The sequence below is a fragment of the Lonchura striata genome, chromosome 12 (genome assembly GCF_050655825.1).
Source record: "Lonchura striata isolate lonStrDom1 chromosome 12, ASM5065582v1, whole genome shotgun sequence".
Taxonomy (NCBI): domain Eukaryota; kingdom Metazoa; phylum Chordata; class Aves; order Passeriformes; family Estrildidae; genus Lonchura; species Lonchura striata.
In genome coordinates this window covers 23,738,725-23,761,191 of record NC_140714.1, presented here as the reverse complement: position 1 = coordinate 23,761,191, position 22,467 = coordinate 23,738,725, and the positions used below count along the sequence as shown (strand labels likewise).

The 22,467-nt window shown below is 42.7% G+C and overlaps 1 long non-coding RNA gene across 1 annotated transcript; it reads right to left on the bottom strand.

Annotated features, from left to right (window-relative positions):
- Window positions 1-10,892: 10,892 nt before the first annotated feature.
- On the bottom strand, window positions 10,893-18,493 carry LOC110475425 (uncharacterized). Its single transcript, XR_002466270.4, has 4 exons — window positions 18,354-18,493; window positions 17,276-17,329; window positions 14,387-14,678; window positions 10,893-13,346 (listed from the first exon to the last, which is right to left on the bottom strand). It is a non-coding gene; the product is annotated as an uncharacterized LOC110475425 (long non-coding RNA).
- Between the last annotated feature and the right edge of the window lie 3,974 nt (window positions 18,494-22,467).

The following is a 22,467-nucleotide window of genomic DNA, read 5'->3' as shown; positions in this document are numbered from 1 at the left end:
TTCTGTTGTTCCCTATTTCCTTTCCATTGTGGCCCCTCCTATCCACCAGCAGGGGTGAGGAGAGCGCAGGTGGAGGTACGTGTAAAGCTCCAGAACCATTCAAACACTTGGTTAATTCAGAATTTTGAAGCCCCAGGGCCAAAATATACATATTTATGTTAATTTTCTGCTTCTCTGGGGTGCCTCCTGCCTTGTCCTTTTCTGAGGAAATGGGATGGATCACCTGCACAGGAGCAGGGACTGGTAAGTTGTAAATCATTGCTGGCCTTGGGCTTCCCAGCTCTCAGGAAATACCAACCTTTGTCCCTTCCCTAAAGCGGGGAGAAAGGGGATCCAGGTGAGTGGGGCACCATCCTGTTTCTCTTTTGGTTGTTCCCTTTTCCCTGGCTGGGAGCACAGCTCCCTGCTGGGTGGGGGGACAGGGTTGTCATGTCCCTAAGGTGCTTTTCCAGGGATGAGTCACTACTCCAGTGATCACAGAAACAAAGCACTGTGCCTTCATCTCAGATTTTTATTCCTGAGTTTAAAAGATGGTTTTCTCCAGGGAAATCCCTTGCAGGGTCTCCTGGAGTCCAGAACTTCCTTCATCAATTGTTCTGAACCTTTTCACTGCTTCTACAGACCCGTAAGCTCCTCCACAGTTGCAGGAAACCAAGGGGCCTCTGTCTCCAATCAGCATTTTATAAATATTCTATTAATATTCAGATTAAAAAGAAGGATTAGCACCAGGATTAAAGCTCAGGAGTGGAAGCTGCAGCAAGCCCTGACTGGTGGCTACTTCCCACATCTGCTCAGCCCACCTGGCTTTGGATAATCTCTCCTCTGAAGGACTGCTCCCTCTGGGAGGGTACCCCTGTGTTTGCTGCTTGCTTGATACTTTGGAGCTGCCAAGGGTCCCTGAGCTCCTCTGTGATGAACCACTGAATGGGATCCGCTAATTCACCCCATGGTTCTGTGTGGGGGAACAGATTTAAACTAAATAAGAAGAAATTTAGATTGGATTCTAAGAAGAAATTGTTCTTTGAGAGAATGGGCAGGCCCTGGCACAGGTGCCCAGAGCAGCTGTGGCTGCCCCTGGATCCCTGACAGTGTCCAAGGCCAGGCTGGACAGGGCTTGGAGCAGCCTGGGACAGTGGGAGGTGTCCCTGCCATGGCAGGGGTGTAAAAGGATAACTTGTAAAGTCCCTTTCAACCCAAACCATCCCAGGATTCTGTGGTCCCAATGTTTCATCCCAGCCTCCCTGCTGGAGATGTGAGTACTGGGGGATTATAGCAGTGGAAGGAAATTCCTGCATATGTCAAAAGCACAGCTTAGTTCCCTGTGACTTCAGGGGCTGCTGAAGCACTGAAGTGTTTGTGTGGCTTTTGATTTTGAGGGGCAGGGAAGACTGGAAATGTTTCAAAGCTGCTCTGGATTTTTGCCATTTCTAAAAGACCTTAGAGAATGTTTAAATGGTTTATTTTCTGTGCAGTTTCTCAGTGCTTTAGTTGTCTGAGCAGGAGGGTATCTGGAAAGTAAAAGAAGGAATACATTTGGTGAGAGACTGATGTGATGCCTGGGGGCATGTGGTGATGATTGAGGCTGCTGGATGTTTAACAGGGATTCCAGGGGCTTGTAACACAGTCATGGAAATGCAGAGCCAGTTAAAAATGTCAAAATGCAACATCATTCTCAAGTGTTTGCTGATGGCATGTAAGCTGCTGGACTCAGTGGTGTGTGCTTTGGGAGAGGGATGGCTTGGGGACTCCATAGGGCTTTGCAGCTCTAAACCTTTTGTTTGAGGGCACTTTGGGAGATAACTCGTGTTTGTTATCCTTCTTAGAGCATGTGTTGTTTTTTAAAAAGAACCCCATAAACTGGTGTTAGTGGAGCTCTGCATTGCTGTGCTTCCTATTGGTGGCAGAATGAACTTTCTGTGTCCCAATGCTGGCTGGTGATGCAGCAATGGAAGAAGGCATCTGGAAGAAGACACCCTCCTCCCAGCACGCTCCCTGTGGGCTTGCTCTCACACATGAGAAGTGATGAACACCCTGAAAATCTCTGGCAGTATCCCATTTGCTCTTGCAATAGGATTCTAGGAGCATATTTCTGTATTTATTTTCTATTTATTCAACACTGAGAGATTATATGAAGAAGCTGACAATTAGCAATGCAGAATATTTCTGTTTACTGATGAGTAAAGACAAGCAAAGCCACATGCAACTTGTAGAGTTCAGCAGTTGGATGCTTTTATTTGTCCTTTTCCTTTGATTTCTTTCTACCTACTGGAAGGTCTCGCTGCCTCTGGCAGGGGGTTGGAATTAGAAGAGCTTTAAGGTCACTTCCAACGCAAACCATTCTGTGATTGTATGTTTATTCTTCACTGTTTTCTACCACCTCTTATTATAAAGGCAGACAAGGAAAATTGTTTGGAAATCACCTGCCTGGATGGTTTCTCCATGGGAAAACACAATTGCTGCAAAGCAAACCCAAATGCTCCACTTCAGCTGGAGCTGACACTATGAGCAGCTTTCCTGTGTCCAGCTCCAGCTGAATTAGAAGTGCCTCTGTTCCAGAGGTGTGGGATCCTCTTGGAGTCAGGCTGGGCTCTCCATCTCTTTAATCAGCTCTGAGATGCTTTGAGTTACCTCCCTTCCCTGGGTGCTTCATCTGCATTCACACACATGCAGAGCTGGCCCTGTTGGGAAAGTGCCTCAATTCCATGTCCTTCTCACAGCACTGTTTATTTTCTTTATTTAATCTCTCTGAGTAAAGTTTTGGCTGTGTTCAGTATCAACAGCTCAGGCTCTAGTGACAAACACAGTGTCTCCAGGAGTGATGGCCCCCGTGTAGGGCAGGTGGGACTGTGCTGGCCACCAGTGGGCAAGGGGAGGGGGGGGCTCAGCTGTGCCAGGGAGTCCCTGCTGGACCCCAGTGGAGGGGCAGCCTGAGATGATGTTTTCCAGATGCAAAAGCAAAGTTCCCTCTTTTTTGTTCCTCCCCTCCTTGTTCTGCAAAGCTGGAGCATCCCTGTGGGTGTGGGATGTGCCCACCCTGAGGGAAGGGTCTTGGGGAACTGGGGCTATTCCATGGGGGCACCAGGGTGGAAGAGGATACACTGTGCTCTGGAGGGGATGCATGCCTGTACACCCTATGATAATGTCAGCCCTGTGACTGCCAACTCACTGCTGAGCCTGTCTCTTACCACAGAGTGTAGCAGCGGGAAGGGCTGGGAGCAAACACGGAATTTTTTATTGTCCTTTTGAATCAGATCTAGGACAAAATGTTCAAGATGTGGGCTGGAGCCTGGAGAATTCCCCTGTGCCAGGCCAGGCTGGGAGCTTGGGACAGGCAGAGGCACAGCATTCTGTTACTGGCCTCTTAACTATTCAAATCTCTATTTTTAAAGAAACCTCTGTGTTACATCCTGGCTTCACAAGATACTGCTGTTACTGTTCATGAAATGACGTGGACATGTGTGAGTGGCCCAAACCCGTTCCCAAAAACTGATTTTTACAGAGGCCTAGAACTGGAGCGTGGGTTACAGCAGTGGCGGGGTGAGTTTTTCAGAGCTTGTTTTTCAGGGTGGGTTTTTCCACTCACACCAAATGCCTGATGGGCCGGAGCTGGCTCTGTGGCAGCAGCCCTCGGCTCTTTGTCATGGTGATCAGCAATGCTTCGCTGTTGTCATGGTTGCGGGGTTACTACTGAAGCCAAAGAACTGCACAGCCCCTTTATTCATAGTTTCAGTGTATAAACTAATTAAGTCAACTGAAAGCAGCAGTCAACAGACTGCCTTGATTTTCTAATATGCGGGATCAGGTAGACTCGATTCCTGCCGTCCTCCAAAATATCCAGTCTGACTCCACTTCAGCTCCTTAGCTGAGTTTTGTACCTTAACACTGTCAGGAAAATCAACCCCCAAACATCAGAGGTTTATGTCCAAAAAGGAGCCAGAGGAATCCTTTTTCTTTATTCAAATAAAGGGAGAAGCCATGGGGCATTCCCCTGAGGTCTCTCAAATTTTTTGAGTATGCAGCCTCCTTTTTATCCTAATTTTCCAGCCGCATTTCCCTTCTCTCTTTCCCCATTGCCTGAGGTACTTGAGAGGTACAGACTTTCCAAAACATCTGATACCAGAGATTTTCCTCTAATGTACAACTCTCCCTTTTAATTTTTAACTCTTATGGAATTTAGGGTTTTCCCCCCATTGTTTCCTTCATCTTTCGATGTCTAATTTCATTTATCAGCAAACCTTAAAGTTTATTTGTAAAATATCTTTTTCCATTCATCAATCAGTGGAATCCTTCCCATTGTTTCTTTTATCTCTCAGTGCTAGTTTTATCTACCAGCAGACCCACAGCTTGTTTGTAAAGACAAATCCACTATTCCTCTCAACACCAAGCAAAGTTCACTGATCATTTAATTGTCCAGAAAGCTCCTTGCAAATTTGAAAAGGTCTGTGGAAAATGTCTTTTGAGCTGCTAAGATGAGGCGGAGAGCTAATGTGTTGCAGCTGTGCTGCACTCCTTATCACTGCTTTGCTCGGGGCAGGAACCCGGTCACTATGTTTAGTTTCGGAGTTTATGCATTGCTGGGTAAAAAAAGAAAATGGTGACAAAATGCCTGGGGGAGGATCTCAGCAAAGCACCTCACTCCTGCCCCACCACGGGAGGGTGCGAGGATGGAGAAGGACACCCCCGCAGCTGGCAGGCACAGTGTCCCCTCCGGCCAGGGGAAGGTTGGCTGTACAGTGACACACAGGCTCATTCTTTATTAAAACCTAATCTAAGCAGAGGCCCTGTGTGAGCCTGGGAGTGGTGGAAGGAGCCCCGCTGTCTGTGTGAGGCAGCAGCGGTGGCATCAGCGTCAGCCTCTGTCAGGGAAGGGTTTGGGAGATTTGGTGTCCTCACGTGTGTCCTGGTCACTGCTCAGCTCATGCCCAAAGTAAAACCAGACAGGGACCCTAAAAATTCTCTTAGCCCTGTCTGAGTGCTGCTGTGGTGTCTCCCAGGCTCGCTCTGGCACACAGCCCTTGGAGGGCAAACCCTCACCACCCTCCCAGGAAGGGGAGCAGCAATGGAGGAGATGCAGATGCCATTGGACCTTCTCAGGGTACAAAAGGAGCTGGAATTTGCACTCTTGTCCCACATGGAGCTGGAATTTATACTCTTGTCCTACATGGAGCTGTTGGATGTGGCCAGCACAGCGTCTGGGGGACATGTGCCCCTTCCAACTCTTTGTTGCTCCACAAACATGCAGCAATAATTACTTTGGTTGCTTTCTTAGTGAATATTTTTATCGTTAATCACATTTTGACAGAATATTTGTGGGGAGCAAATACAATGGATGCCCAAATATACCAAATCTATGAGTGGGAGATTATCTTCTCTAGCTCCAGCTCCAGCCTGGGGTTTTTTATGGTGCTGAATGCACCAGGTGGAGCTCGTGCCCCTCCAGATGCCACAGATATTCACTGCTGGCATTGTCCTGGTAGAGGAAGTGCAAAGTGCGTGAGATTTGGGACAGGGACAGAGGGAGGGGTGGGGTAGTGCTGTGCCCTGCCCAGCTGAGCTCAGATCTTGCAAGAACTCGCTGCAATACCGCAGGGGCTAGAGATGGCAGGGTGTAAGGAAGGCAGTAGGGAATTGAATGCAGGGCAGGGACAGGGCAACCCAGCAACCACCACAGAGAATTTAACCAAAACTGAAGGAAGTGTTCCCAAAGGCTCTTTTATTTGCTAGTCAAAATCTGCTGGGATAAACTTTTTTTAAAAAGCAGTAATACTGTAGGAAAGTGATAGAGACAGGTCTGCAGAGGGAGGTGGCAGTGACTCTTTGCTGCTGAGGGACGCTGGCAGAGCTGAGCCCTTCCCTGCCAACGTGGGGTTTTGTGAATTCACCGCCCAGGACTCCTACCCTGGTACCTGACCACCTTCACTACAAGCTGAAAATAAGTAACTTTTACATGGGAGAATACTGTGTTTTAGCAAACTGCAGACCCATGTGATAAATGGATGTGATTCGTGCTGAATAAGTTGTACTTATATCAATAATTTGGGAAAATAATTGGAAAAGTATTTGTGATTAGTGTTATGAAGCAGATGGGTTTCTTCAAGAATACATGTGGAAAGCAGGATGCAAGAGCTGGATTCAGCCTTGGGAATGGAGGAAGGCAGGAACTGACTCCCAAACCAAAATCGGCATCAACTGAAATTAAAATGCAACTCCCAGAGCAGGATCGACCTTGAATATAATAAAACTGGGACCATTCCAGATAGGGAACCTAAAATAGTGGTCTTATCTATGAAATAATAAGGCTCAATTGGAAAATAATGCATCAAGCTCAATGTGCATGTGCAACCTGCCGGGTCATTCAGAGGACAGCAAGGAAGACCTTCGGTGTTCCTCCAAGAAGACACCCAAAGACACAAGAAGACTCCAGAGCAGCAATGGGAGCCATGCAGTAGAGTGATGTAGATGTTAAGAAACGAAAATAGGAGGAACTATTGATGAATATGTATTAGCATACAGTATAAAAGTTGTTCTTGGATCTTTTGTCCTTTGTACACGTGGCAGGGTGAGAAGCCCTCCCCGTACCCCAATCAGTTTCACTTATGCTTTATCCGAACCATTGCCAAATTAATCTTTGTAACCACTTCATTATATTTGATTGTATTATTATTATTTTATACCCAAATTAAAAATTGCTGCTAAATTTCAGTCCTGTGATTTATGAAATTGGACATATGGAACCCCATTCATAGCACCCCTTCTGGGCTCCCAGGTAAAGGGAGATACTCATTCCTGTAAATTAAGGATTTCATAAACATCAGTTTCTCTTTTTCAGCCCCACCAAAAAAAGCACAGCAAAAGATGACTATTGATAAATACCCTTAGGGATAAGTATCAGGCTGGAAGAATTCCATCAGCTAAAAGTTAACTCCTCCCTTTTAACAGGAATCAATTAGTCTTGAGTTAATGCAGGCTGGAAATTGGAATACAGTTAATTGTAAAGGGAGGATAAAAATACTGAAGTACCTTATGATTGCAGAAATAGTTTGAGAAGCTTGTGGAAGGATTGTGGAACTAAGTAAAAATTCCAGAAAGGAGAAAATGGCTTTTTGTTGTGAGTCCTGAGGGATTTGGTGGACTGCTGTAGTTGGGAACAGAAGGCACTTTTTGTTTTTCCCCTGCTAGACTCCTAGGGTTATCTGTGGGAGTAAGAAAAAAATCCTGTTGGTGGATTATCTAATTTATGGGCGTTGGGTTGTTTTTCTTTCCCATTGTCTCAAGCACTGAAGATCGGTCTCAGGCAGAACCAAGGTGCAAGTGAGATTTGCTAAGTGACATTAAAATCCTGGGATCTGGCTGGTGGTGCTGCCCAGTGTCCTCACAGTACAGGCAAGGTCAGGGCTGGGCAGAATTTGTCACTTGCAGACCTCAGCCTTGGCAGAGGGTGCCAAGAGCTGGTCCCAATGTCCTGCTGTGTACAGGGTCATGGGACACATCCCAACGATCACCAGCATCTGCCACTGACCAGATGGGTGTCTGAGTGCCAGCACACCAGGAACCCACCCTGATGACTTCTCTGAGTCTGCATGTCACAGGCAGGAGACCAGACTCTTCTGCAGGGCATGGCGCTGCCATGCCTGGGGCAGGTAAGCAGAGACCCTTTGTGCCCACGACACCTCTTGCCCAGCTGCAGGCAGATGTTAGGGCCTCAGCTGTGTCACCCTGCTGTCCCTTCCCCTGCCCAAGGTCTGTGCAATCACCTGGCACTCAGTGCTAGGTGGAGAGCAGGTGTCCCTAACAGCTGACTGTCTAACCTGTGGCTGAGGGAGGTGGGACATGCTGGGCTCAGGTACCAAGGGACAGGTACTGGGTGTCAGGTGACAGCAGAGGATGTGGCGACTGTCCCCTCACTGTCTGGCTCCCTGCCTGGGCCCAACCTGCTTTGGCTCCTGCCAAGGCGTGGTTAAACACACTATGGGCAGTGCCTGCACACCCAGAGAACCCCAACAACTTACCTATTTGCTTTCTTTCTGCAACAGAGAAATAAAATCACAGATTGATATTTATTAAATATTGATATTTAAATATTTAAATATTGATATTTGTTTGAATATTGATATTGATTTAAATATTGGTATTTATTAAAATACATATATTTTTGGAATAAAATTCTGTGTAGCACTAGAGAGTGATGTGTTGTCCTGGGTTGTAAGATAAGCTTGTATTCTATTTGCCATCTGTTGAAGGCAAACCTGTTGGGCAGGTTTTGTTATCTTTTCCAAGAACCGGTTTTGCTCCTAAGAGGTAATGGTTTGTTAGTGGGCCATTGACTGATTCAATGCAGGGCTGGTAACATAACACCATCCTATTGTGAGATGTTCCACCCAGAGGGGGAAGCCAAGCACTCTTTTATTTTTGGGGACAGAGCAGCTCTTTACTTTGGGGGATTGCCAGAGAAGCAGCTCTTCTTCGGCGGCACTCGCAGCGAAGCAGCCGGAGTGCGCTGAGGCGACGGCGGCGGAGCTCGGAGGCAACCCCGGCGCAGAGGAAGACCGGCCCCACTGCCACCAGACCTTCAGAGGAAAACTATACCCTTCTAAAGATCACCACTGCAGCTGCAATTCATCAACCACTGCAAGGGGAGCAATTGTCCCAGCAGGACTGCTACTGGCACCCCGAATCCTCAGGTTCTGGACTTTTTCACTGGTTTTGTTTGTACCGATTGCATTTGCCTTTTTTAAATTGTTGTCTAGTTTTCTCCTAGTAAAGAATTGTTACTCCCATTCCCATATCTTTGCCTGAGAGCCTTTTGATTTAAAACTCCTAGTAATTCGGAGGGAGGGGGTTTACCTTCTCCATTGCACAGGAGGCTTTAGCCCTCCTTCGCAGATTCCTGTCTTGTCGAACCTAGACATGTGTTATCACACATCATAAACTTTGCAGCTCTCATGTGGATTTCTTTGGTCCCCTGTTAGCAGCCTCAGGACTGGTTAAGTGGTATATTTCTGCCCATTCTGTCACAGCCATAGCACTTTTGTGGACTCTCAAGTGAACACCCTGCACTCTCCAGGCCATCATCCTTTCTTGCTGTTAACACAATACAAGCCCCGAATATTTAAAGCATATGTGTTTTGTACCACATCAGGCTACTCTTAGAAAGAGCTCTTCACTGATTGTAAAGAAATTATGGAGGATAAGTTTCACTTAGTCCCAGAATAGCCTGGCATCAAATTCTCAGCTGAAATGAACTGCTGTCTTGCCATTGCCTTGGGCACAAACCAAACAGGATGGAGAAGCACAGGTCTGATCCCAAGAGGGAGCTGTGAATGCAGCAGAAGAGCTTGATCATAAAACTAATGGTGACTCAGAATAATTTATTTTATTTCAATTCATTTATTGTTATATTATTTCATCTTATTCTATTGCTTTTACTTTATTTTAGAAACTGCTGTGAAGGCTGAGATTAGTGGGGCCTCTCAGAATATCCAGGTCAAAGTAGTTAATTATTTAAACCAAAGAGATCTTTCTTCTGAGCCCTTTTAGGTTGGTGGTGAAAAATAACCTCTGGTTGAAGATTGGGAAAGCAGGACATGAGGATCATGATTTAGTTCTACACAAGAATGACCTGTTCCTTTGTGCCTGCACAGTGTACGGGGCATGTGGGCATGGGGCAATATAAGAAAACATGAATAATAAAACTAAAGTATTCCTTGTTCAAGCAGCACAGCTCTAGCAGGAGAGGACTGGCAGATAGATAAGCCCACACTTCTTGTTCAGATTTAAGCCCCATTTAGGCAGTGAGGGTTTCTGCCTCCTGATCTCGATTCCTATTCTGAGAAAAGCTGCTTTTCTGATACATATCCTAATGCAAACTCTCCTTGATATCCCATAGGATCATCAATGGAATCAAACCCCTGGTGGGTGCTGCATATACAGGGATGGACCTGTAGCTGCCACCCTTTAGGCATAACTTTACAAAGTTTCAGTGGTTACTGGACTCATGGACTGCTGTAGGTCAGCATGCTGCTGACTGAGAGGTGTGTGTTCTCACAGCTGTCATCTATTCACTGTTGCTCCTCTAATTCTGAGGAACCACAGTGGCTCAAGGAGAAAGGAGTGCTGGGACAAGGGGCTTTACAGAGAAAACTGTGGGATTAAAGGATGGGGGTCAGCTGCTACCGTCAATAGTCTAAAGGCTTTGAGCCGGTGATAGAGCAAGATGGTAATAGCTGGGTTGCCAGCTGTTTCTGAAGGAGGACTAGAGAGGGGTGAGGATGAAGACATCTCAATAAATCATGTGAAAAAAAAAAAAGGAGCCTTCATAAGAAAGGTGCAGAGGAAGCACCATCAACAAGGATGGCTGCAGCAGGTGGTGGGCAAGGAGAGACAGAAGGGAAAGGACCTCTTAAAAGTAAATCCAAGAGTTCGGTCACTTTACATCTTTCACTGTGCTCTGAGAATTTTTACTGGGTCACAGTCCCCCAACTTTCTAAATATTTTTTCAATTTTAATAATATTTTAATATCAAACCAAGTAACTAGTGAACAGCATTGAAGTCAAGCACATGGATGCTGTAAATGACAAAGCAAAGTGGAAGACTAAGAGAATGAGAACGTATGACTGTGACAACAGTTTGGGATGTCAGGATTATCACATGATGGTTGGATAAAAGACAAAATATATTTTCTATTAATTTAGTTAAAGGCATCTGGGTTTTTTTTCACATATTGTCTCAAATTCTTTCATCTTCTCTCAGTGCCAGAGCTGACCCCTGTTGACTAAGTGTCTTGGTTTAGGGCAAATTAGTGAGAAAACCACCAAAGACATTCCTCTAGAAAGGAGATTTATGTGGCCCTTCCTTTAACTGGTTCGAGAAAAGATTTCTTTGGAGGAAAGTGGAAAAAAAACCTCTTTATTTAACAGGCAAAATATTCACGAGCACAAAAAAATTAACAATATTAAACAATATACCCTCTCACTGCTCTGAAATGATGACAAACTCAGAAAGTCCCTTTTGAGGGTTGTAGGTCAGCTCACTCAGTCTCTTATCAGTCCCTCTGGCCCTGGAAATGCCACAGCCCAGGCCCAGCCTGGTGGGCCACAGGTGTGAGCTGCTGGTGCTCTTCTGGGTGTTCAGTCCAGAGCAGGTTTAAATAGTTCCAAGGAAAAATAAAAACCACAGTCCAGACAAAGTCCCTGACTCAGTTAGCTAAATACTAACTAAAAAGCAAAGGAGAGCTCTATCTTGCTGTCTTGTCTGTCCACTGACAACACAGTCCAGGAGAAGGATGTGGGGGAGCAAGTGCAGTTTCTGACAACAAACTCTGCGCTTCTTCTCAGCCCCAGCCCCCCTTCACTCTTGGAACCAGTCCTAAAGGTGCAAAACTTATTTCAGGGCTAAACTGACAAGGGGGGATACAAGCATCATAAAGTCACCCCAGAACACTAAGATATCTCTCACTGAATAGGTCTGTACTCAAAAAAGCCCACTCCTTTTCCTTCAGTAAAGAAAATAGCATGAATAATGTTTTTCCAAGGTTAAATGGAATCTTTATTTCTATAAGCAGGAAAAGAGTGCTTCTCAGTAGTACTACAATTGACTAAAATATCAAAGGGTAATTATTTTTTGACCCTATCAAAGAACACCTGTGATTAGCATTTAATCAAACAAGGGCATACAGTCCTAGAATCACCCTGTCATGAACTAATGAGGGTATTTTCTAGCCCAGAAAATGCTTCTCATTATCATTAGAGGCAACAGAAAAGAGCCTATGATGCTAAGGGTTTGTTCTCAAGTTCTGAGATCATGTTGCTGTAGCAAAACCTAATCTCTTTACCTCCTAATAATGCAGAGCTTTTTCCAGAAAATAGAAAAATACATAATTCATGAAGAATGACAGAATTGATGATGGAAGAATTTATGACAGAAGAATGATAATTGGAACATCTCAGATTTAAAGGCCATGCAAAGATCTTGCATTAGATCTATATGATATGGATGATTTAGATGGCAATATCTGTCCTATAAACTGAAGGCTAGGCCAGACATCCCTCATATAGACAGGACTGTAAGTCCAGAGTGCCTGCATTCATGACTAGACTTTGATCATCCACAGGAGGTAACAGGCAATCTGCAAAACTGAGAGTTGCAAATGGATTACAACTGTTAGAAGAGGAAGTGCAGGTAGCTGGGAAATACCTTTACTTACTTTGTAAACTTTACTTTTGAATCACCTGTTCCCAGAATCATGGGGTAAATCAGGCTATCCTGATCTGGTTTTGGTCTCACAGGTGATGTTATATCAACAAACAGCACATTGGTACTAGTGGGAATGATTTCCCATGTTCACTGGCATTGCAGCACTTCAGAACAGACTCCAGTGACAGATGGTCTGAGAGACCCACATTACCAATATACCAACAACCAAAGCATGTGCACCGAGAAAAGGACTAAAATTCCCAGGAGAGGAACTAGCAGGGAAAGAAGATCTCATTTCCTGATTTCCATTTATAGCCTAAAATAGTCTGTCTGCTATACCTGATCTTTGGAAAAACAGCGATTATGAAGACTAGTGGTATTCAGTTCCTGGCAGTGTTGCAGCACACTCATGGGGTACTTTGAGTTGCAAATTCTGCCTGGCAGAAACTCAGTGGAGTTAATCATATGTAGCAAATTAAACAAACAAACAAAAAAATTGGTGCGCTTAGGTGGATCTGCAGCAGCTGAATATTTTCTTACCCTCTCTGGGCAAATGCTCCCAAATTGTAGGCAATGAAGAAGGTAGATATAGAGGGCAGTGGTGAGTTTTGTATCCAGGATCAAACAACCTATATATGTATCTGCAATTTGTAGACTGAAGCAGGCTGAGAAATTTGTCTATATTCTTACAATAGTTAGGAATTAAAGCTCTCCTGCAGTGAAATTGTTGAAGTTAGTCCACCAACGTATGTTCTGACAATGAGGTGATGAATTACTGTATGCCCCAGCTCCTGTCCCAAGGAAGCAGGTGCTGCAGAAAGGGCTCCTAAAGTATCAGCAGTGGGTAGGATGTTCACTAGCCATGGGCTGACATTGCCAGCCACAGACATTTCAAGCAGTCTTGAAACTAACATGGATTTGCAGCATGGAAAGAAAGGTATGAGGCAGGAAGTCAAGGTAGTTTTGGCACAGCTCAGCTGGATGCAGATATCCTCATCCTGTATCCTAGCAGAAACAGCTACTGAATATCACCTTCTGCAGCACATCCTTCTGTTGCTGAGGAGGTTGCCTTGAACATTCTTGCAGAAATGCACCTTTTTGCCATAGTTGACTTCGGTGACACAAAAGAGTCTCAATCCTGGTATCTTTCTCTCTAAAACCACAGAAAGAAAAAATTAATCTCTTGTCAATGGTTAGGGTTAAGTTATAACAAGCTAATGCAAGTTCAGTGTAACTAAGCCCAGAACTTACAATAGAATCATGGCAATTAGCATTTGTGGAAAGGAACACATCACTGCTTTAAAGGAAAACTATTTTGCCATTAGCTCAAAGTAGCTTGTAAAAGCTTTCACTATGACTAAGATCTGCAGTAACGTTGTAGATCATTCAGCCAAAGATTGTGGTATAATGCCTATTTATGACTTTAGCATTTTAAGGTTTTTGTGAAGTAAAGCTGTAGCGATCAAGCGGACTCCCTCACATCTGCTATGCCTTGGAAGAGAGCATGTGCCTGCTCAGGAATAAATTAGGAGTTGCATATTCAATCAAGAATACACATGTAAGGAGTTAAGAAGAACTGAATGCTAAACTCTCATCACCACTCCACAGGCATAAACAGAGCATGCTACAGTCACTTTGTTTGGAAAAGAAGACAATTCTGCTGGCATCCCACTGCAGCATCCCAGAGCCTCTCACCAAAAGGGTGGCTGGCTTCATCCCAGGGGAAGGAGAAGCAAAAGGTGCTCTTAGTTGAGAGATGTCCCAGATGTGCTTTGCATTCTTCCAAGAGGAAAGTAAATCAGTGTTTGTACCAAAAAATGGGCTGTGGAGCTGAAGCTTACACAAGGCTCCACAACTCAAAGATGCACCAAGTTCAGACCCATTACATATCTTTCCTGGGAAGATGCAAAGAGGATTGCGATGGCAATAGCCGTCCTTAGGAAGGCTCTGGGGGTTTTTCCTGGCAAGAGAGATATTTTCTAATAAATAACCACTCTTTCTTATGATCTAGCCATTGTCAGTGTCTAGAGGACATAAAATAGATCTTATCTGCCCAAAACAGCTCATAGAAATCAACTATCATTTTGTTTTCTTTACTGGGTAAAAGGAGGAAGATGGCTTTTAAATTAGAAATTGAAGCCCTTCCAGAATTCCAATATAAGATATCAAACCAATCATTCTTCACACAGTTACCTCCTATTCCATCAGCTCCTACTACCAAAAAAATTGGTTGTTGCCAACTCAGCTGAGTGAATAATTTGCAGTTTCATATTTGTTAGAGGAATTTTTCCTTTTTCTCTTTTCACTATTTGTCCACAAGCAGATTGATTTGCTTGAGTATCTTTTTTCCAAACACATGTGCAGTAACTATTCTGGAAGTAACTCTTGCTGTAGATCATTTGTGAGCAACTTGTTGCAAGAAGTCTTCAAACATTTGTCCCAAGTCCATTCATTCTATATATACACTTGAATCACATGTTGATTTCTGTGAACAAAACATCAAAAGAGCCAGTATTGAGTATTCTCCCTAAGAAAACTGAAATTATGCACAATTTCACCATTTAAAAATTACTTCATTCCTAGAAATAATGGCAGGATTCTCCTGGTCGTTGTAATGCTTGAATTAAAAACAAGGCTGTATTGGAATCCCAGCTGAAAAGTCTGACCAGGACCATGTTGGACACAGTGCAGAGTTCTTTCTCCATTTTTTAGAGGGAGGAAAGTACTCTCATCAGACTGTAAAACACTGTCTTTTAAAAGAGCAGTTGAAAGGAATGATTGCACTTTTCAATGGGAGCTAGATTGGGTACCTTGCATCCTCTCACAAAGAAAAGCATAAGCATTCGAGTGACTCTGACAATATGGAAAAGGAAGTAAAAGTCAAAACCCGAGTGCCATGGTACACCAGAGTTAAGGAGCTTCAGAAGTTCAAATCCAAGTCTCACAGTTGGCCTGAAATATTTGCTTTGAAGGCACCTGTAAAATACAGGCTTGGCTCTGGTTGATGTGCCAGGGAAATGCTTTGCAGTAAACAGCTGCTCCAGCTGCCACCCCAGCACTCTGTGATGTTAAGTAGGAAAAATGGAAATGAAAAAGTCATGGAATTCATGGATGATGATGTTTGTGATTGTAAATGGGACACAGACAGGCATGTCTTCCATTGTTCCTTACTATCCACTATGAAAACAGGAAGATTTTATTTAAAAATAAAATATATTTATTTAAAAGATTTTTTAATTTAAAAATTTAAAAAATCCACATAGAAATCCTGCTAGTGAGAAACCAATTGCCATTTTTTCAAATATGACTTTTGGAAAAGAAGTTTTATTTTATTTTTGCTCTCTATCTTCTTCTGAAATGATTTTTAAATCTGTCAGTGCAGAAAAGACTTAGTGCACTGTGTTCATGTCCTTAACTAGCACCATCTGAGACAGACTGAAATGTTAACTCTCGCTGCTCATGAACAACTCCTCAGATAATGTAGTTGTGACAGAAATAAGTTATTGATGTTAAGCATCAAAGTTCCCTGAACCCAAGGTTCAAACAATCAGTTTTAGGCTTGTCCACCAAGGTGGGTGCCAGATGCAGCCCAGTCACGGGGATGGGGGAGCCCCACCCACCTTGCCAAGGTCAGCAGAACCCATAAAAACCATGAGAGCTCTGGCTGTGGCACAGAGTGAAATCACTGTGAGACATTAAAATGAAATAATTATATTGTTGTAATCTGTATCTCATTTTGGTGATGTAGTTGAACACTGCCAATATGATGCTAGAAATCAATACAGCACAGCTCATGTCCTGTCATGTCACACTGCTGGCCCTTCAGAGTGAGAATCTGTTAACTCTGTACTCAGAAATCAAGTCCCTCAAGACAGGAAAATTATTATTAAGCTGAACAACAATAATTTACACTTCCAAAAGCTCCCTCCTTTTCCTTCCACCTGGAGCAGAACAGGGAACTCTTAGACAGTTTTACTGTCTGCTGAAGTGAAATTTTACTCTTTGGCAACAGCAAATAAATCCATATTTCTTCTGCTGAGTTGCTTAACTAGTGTGGTGCTGTATCCCATGCTCTAGAGAGGCCTGTGCTTTCTCCTCAGAGAAGGCAAAACTGCATGCAGGAGTGGAAAGTCTGCTTTGGAGCAGTGGCACAGCAGTTTCTGCACCAAGTGATGTGTACAGTATTCCCCTTCCTGTTCGATGCGGATCTCAAACATAATAGAAACTTTAAATTTAGTTTCCCTTATACTTTATGCTGAATCATATAAAATGTGATCAACTCAGAGGCACAGCATTATTTATTTACACTTTTCACCACTTGCTGGTATTTTTTTCCCAGCACCTACGTGCTGCAATTTCACATTTGGTACTGTGATACCAATGGAGTTTGTACCAATAGGGCCACGCAGTGAGGATGTGCTAGCATCAAATAAACTTTAAAAAATTAAAACTTTTTAAGAAGATAGAATCTTCCCATGCATTTCCTGTAATCAGTACAGAAACCTACCATAGTATACATCAGAGGGGAAAGTTACTATACTAAAATCCCTGAACTCCACCTGCCTGACTTTGAATCTGCATGTTCAAGTTGACTACCTCACTGCAAGGGTGGCAGTCCCAAATCCAAGCCCTGTGAGCCACAGCAGGCAGGCTGTGACCCCGGGCAGCCCCGACGGCGGCGCTGCTCTGGACCGCGGCTCTCTGTGCGGCTCCTGCCCACTCCCTGCCCGTGGCTCCCTTCCACCCGCTGCAGAATGGAATTTTTGTTCAGCTCTGTCGCACTGGGGTCTGCTTTGCTGTGTGAAATAGCACAAAATGAGGTACACCATGTACTCCTACTCTAGAGAGCAGGTATAATCTCCGTAATTATGCCACAACTGCACGGCAAATACCAGGTAAATACAGAGCAACTGCATGTTCCTGCAGCTTACTTGTTAATTATGCACCACTATTAATGAGTTCAAAGATAAATTATCATTGCAGGATTTAGGTGTCTGCTAAGATGGGTCATAATGAAATTCATGCAATTGAAGGCTTGCTTTTGTTGATTTTCCAGTGGAATGGGGAAGGAAAACAACTCACCTCATATGCCCAAAGGCTTAAGTGCATATCATGTCCTGGTACAGCAGAGGCACACTACCATACAAAATAACATGTCACAATTAGGAAAACTGGGTGAATAAAGAAACAAAAATAATTTCCAATACTAAATCACTTTTCAAATTCCATTTAGAAATCCTCCTAAGCAAATATGTTTAAAATCACTGGTATTACATGCAGTAGAACTGCTATCGGTTTCCTGGCTCAGTATGTAAACTTGTATGGACTAAAATCAGAGAAAAACATCAATTCACTGATATCATTGCAGCAAGAACAGGGCTCTACCTATACAGCTTGCCTGGGCTCTTGAAATAGTGTATTTCTTATGGCATCAGACATAGATCACCATGTGAGGCCAGTTCACAGCTAGCTCTCCTCTGAGCTGCACTGCAGTATTTTGGATGACAACTTGTTACTTTTAATAGGTATTTTAATAGTATTCAAAAAGATAAAATTAGCATCTCTATAAACATTGTTCTCCAAAGTGAAGCTTCCCTTTAAATTATGACTCCATGACGGTTGTTTGGTCAGCCATTTATAATGACTTTTACAACCTGTGTGGGATCACTTTGAGTTTTATTTGTAATTTTTTTAAAATTTCATTAATCTCATATAATTTTTTTTCCTGAAAGGTGTTGATGTTTCTGAGCCTTTTTGCTATTAAAAGTTCTTGATCTATTTCTTCCCAAAAATGTCCAGAGTCTATTTAAAAAGAAGATGTTGGTCTTTAGGGATTGCAAAATCAGGACTAGCAGAGACAAAATAGCCAACTGTTATTTTCTGTTGCTTATGGAAACCTGAGGTAGAGAATGAGACCCCACTCAAACTAGCTGTGCATAACTGCAGATGAAAACAGCAAATAGCATCAGATACGGAATGACTGTTGGTTTGAATGGGTTTATGTTTATATAATGTACATTGACTTCAAATAAAAGGGAACTTTTCATCTCCAGCACTGTGAACAGGGCAGTCTAATTGAGGCTCCTTAGCACAGCTGCTGCAGCTGATGGAATCCTCTGAAAATGGAAACCTGGACCATAAGGAAGAGAAGGCAACATACCTTGTTTACTTTCACTCATTTTACTCCCTCCTCAGTCTACCCTAGAGCCTCAAGAACTGTTTGTAGGTTCTCCTAAAACACAGCCATCTGCCAAAGTGAATACAAATGATGTTTCTTCACTCCCAGGGTTCTTCTCTTGCTCTCCCTGAAATCTGCAGCAAGATTCTTGCTCTCTTCAGTAGCACCAGGCACAGGTTAACCAGGCCTTGAAAGTCCCCTAATGAAAAAGAGCTAAAAGTACTGAATGGGAAAGATATTAAGAACTATTTAGGAGAACATGGTTTCCTTGAAAGGCTAATTTTCTTGAGAGTTACCCATTAAAAAAAAAGTTTGATCAATGGGAGAACAAATTAAAAATTAAGAATCTCTCATAAAACCAAACAGTGGAATACTGCATTCAAGAGGACAGTCACAAATTAAAAGAAATGTCAACATATCAAGTGGCAGAACTTCAAAAGGCAATTTTTTCCCCTCATTTCCATAGGCATTCTTCATGAGCAACATCAAGAAGTGTAACATGCTAATAGCTAATAACAGGATAATATTCACTAATTTACTAACTGAATAACTTAATGTGTATCAAAGGAGTAGTTTTCAGATTTAATTTCTTTTTTTTTTAGATCTAACACTAAGATGGGTATTATCAAGTAGACAAAACTGCATAGTTTACAAGTCATGACTAAAATAGTCATTTTAGAATTAAGATTGCTTTTTTATGTTGGATGTCTCCTTTAGGTTTAAGGAATCACATACCATTTATCCTCATTATAACTCAGATTTCAAAAAAGAAATCAGGAAGGTATCTTTGTGGACATGTGATGTTTTGCTAAAAACAGTGTTTTGCAGAGACAGATCTGTCATGATCTTAAAATCTGAAAATGCTGAGGACTGCAGAGGGAAGAGGTTACCCAGAGGGGGATACCAAACATTTGGCCAGGTAAAATCACAGCAGACCTAATCCAGTGTTGGTTCAGTCCTGCTTTTAGCAGAAGGCAGGAGCTGATTTGAAGGCCCTGTCCAACCAGTATTTCTATGGTATAATTCAGATTTAAGCCAGTGGTGTTATGAAAATCTTAACATAGATGATGTCAAACAACTAACTTAATATTCACACACCAGAAAGGAGGAAGGACGACACACCTCCCCAGCTGGCTTGTTTTCTCAAAGCCAACTCCTCGCCAACAGGACACACCACTGTAATATGTCACACACTGGTATCACCTTTGTCTTCTCTTATCTCAGCCACAAACATGAGGTGTTGTTATGCCCCTTTAATGGGGAAGGTCAGGCTGTTGGAACTAATGGTTTTGTGACATACAGAGCAATATTTGCAATTGGGATAAAAACAATCTCATGCTGCCAAGACATTAGTAATTCCACTTTCTTGGAAATATGCTGTCACTGTCACTGCTACATGTAAAGTTGTCATATACAGATAACTTCCTCCAAGGAAAAAAAGCATGGTTCAACAGGCTTTTCAAGGACAAGGACCTCTCTGCATCTGTTTTTTCTCTCCTTCAAAACCATTTGCTTCCAGTCACAAATTTTCAGAGCTGCAGCACCATTGGGGTGATACTCGTGGTGATTTCAGTGAGAGACAGGCATAAGCAGGGCTGGCTTGGCCAGGCTGTCCCATGATGCCCACTCAGCGGAACCAGGCAACAGGACACAGTGGAATCCAGCAGGGAATGGCTTTCTTTGGTTTGTTTCCATATTTTTGCACACTGTATCTCTTTGTGTGAATGCCTGTGTGCCTTACACTGTGAGAAAAACTAGAATTTCCTGATCTTCCTTTATACCACACAGTATTTTTCATAGCCTTACAGTATCTTTTATTAATTTACTTTTAAAAATAGACACTCATAATCCTTTCAAATTCTGCATCTACAGAATGTCAAAGTATTTCAGTGAATTTTTCAGTCCATTTATATTCCAGCTGCTTGGTGCTGGAGTCAGACATGTGGAGGTAGTACTGCAGGCAGCAAAGATGTCCAACTTCTCTGCACTTCTCCTTGCTGTAATTATTGATCTCTAGAGAAACTGACCCTCAAACACCAAAAAACCTTTCTGTGAAGCCCAACTGTTTAGCAAAGACAATGGGACCAGTGGGCTTTTAGTTTAAAAAGACAGCCATTGTCCCTCCACTGAGGAGGAGCTGAGATTTATTTTTAACTTCACACTTTTCTATACATCATGACAAAAAGCTGAATAATTCTATTTTCATTTAGGAGGAAATTACAAGACAAAGAAATAGTCTGATAGATTTTAGATTAGAGCTGCTTCCCGGAGAGCAGGGGCTATTGCATGTTGGTCCAAGAAAGAGATAATCTTCTTTTCCCCAGTACTGTCAGCTGGGCCAATATATTTTCAAGAATTGCTGCACTAAACTGAGAGTTCTTCAACATGATGCTTCTGCAAATTTAGATCACTCTCTCTCTGTCAGCACTGAGATTAAGAAGTCATGAAGGTAATCTGCATCATAGTGATATTATAATGATTGCTCTGAAATGGAAAAATATCACACATCTGTTTGTATTCTCCAACTTGAGACATACCTTTAGGAAGTCAGTTTCTGATGACACGTTTGGGCAAATGATGCTTTATCTGAGTGCTTTTTCCATGCATCATCCTGATCTGGGAACCTGAATGCCATAAGCAGAAAGCTATGTTAATTGTACAGTTTTGGAAGTCAGTGTAGTCCAAAACATATTCTTCAAGACCATCAGCCCCACAAGGTCTGCTCCAGAAGCTAGAGATGTCGTGTATCTGTTACAGGAATCACAGAAAGTGTTTTTAACAAGAATCTCCAACAAAGAGCATCTTGGCCTTATGGATGTGACATATTTCTGTTTCCTAAAACTAAAACTCACTACATGTATTAACTGCTACTGTAAACACAAGTGCAAGTAAAAGACTTCTACTGTTGCTGGATTCCTCGTCTTCCTCAGCAAAATTACTTTCTCATATTGAGTTACAGTTAAGAATTGTTAACTGTGGTGTAACTTAGAGCAAAGACAAAGTCAAGTCCAAGGGATTTGCTTCAGCTTGTGACACTTCAAATAAAGCCTCTATATTTGTTTAGATCATAAAATTCAAAGTATGAAGTATAGAGAAAATAATCATAAAAGTATAGAGAAAATATGTGCTACAAAAATAGAAGTTTCTTACTAAAGCAGTTTTTATGGAAATGCTCACAGCTGAGCTAGTGTTATTTGCTTCTAATTTGGGCTTTTCTTCTCCATACTGTACGTTAACAAACTTAAGCCACTTAATGCCAAGTGCCTTACACATTTTTCTGTAATTAAATTTCTCCAAAGAATCACATTACATGAGCATTTGCCAATACAAAAAGCACACTCAGAGATTCTGGGTAAAATCCAGGCACCCCTACAGTAACCAGTAAAATTCCCATTGAAGACATTATTCTACTGTACAGATCTTTGCTATATATGGGTAATAAAAATTATCTTCTCACTTATGAATTAAGTTCTTCAGTACACTAATTCTAAGAACCTCAGCTCTGAATGAGCTCCACACTAGCACTTACCACCTCCCTTACAAGCTCCCTGTCTGTGGATAGAGGTAGGTACTCAGTCTAATAAACTGCAGTTTTACTACAGAGTTTGAGCACAGGATTGCCTGCACTGAGCTCTGGGAGAAACCCAAACCATTAGAATTTAGGGATTCTCTTAACTGTTCACTGATAAGTTATAGTACACGAAAGTAGTGCAAAAATTAAGAAGATTTAGGACAAGCTTTATGATCATTAACAGAAGACCATGTGTAACAATTTGCTTGTATTTCATTTCGAGCTATTTTTTATCTGAGATGCTGAAGTGGGTAGTTCTGTGATTCTTCCTCTGACACAGGTTTTTATCATCATTTTTTCTTCCATAACTCAGCCATACCTTGCTGTGGGATTTGATGTTTGGAAAAAAAAAATCAATCAAATCTGCTCTAGGCCAGCACTGCTCACTAAGGGCATGAGTGGGAGCTGGTGCCTGCTCCTGCCACGGCTCTTGGGCTATCACCATCCTGCAGCTGCAAGAAGGACAAAGGGCTGAGGGCTGCTTGTTTGCTTCAGTGCAAAGTTACTTTCCTAAATGGTATTTTT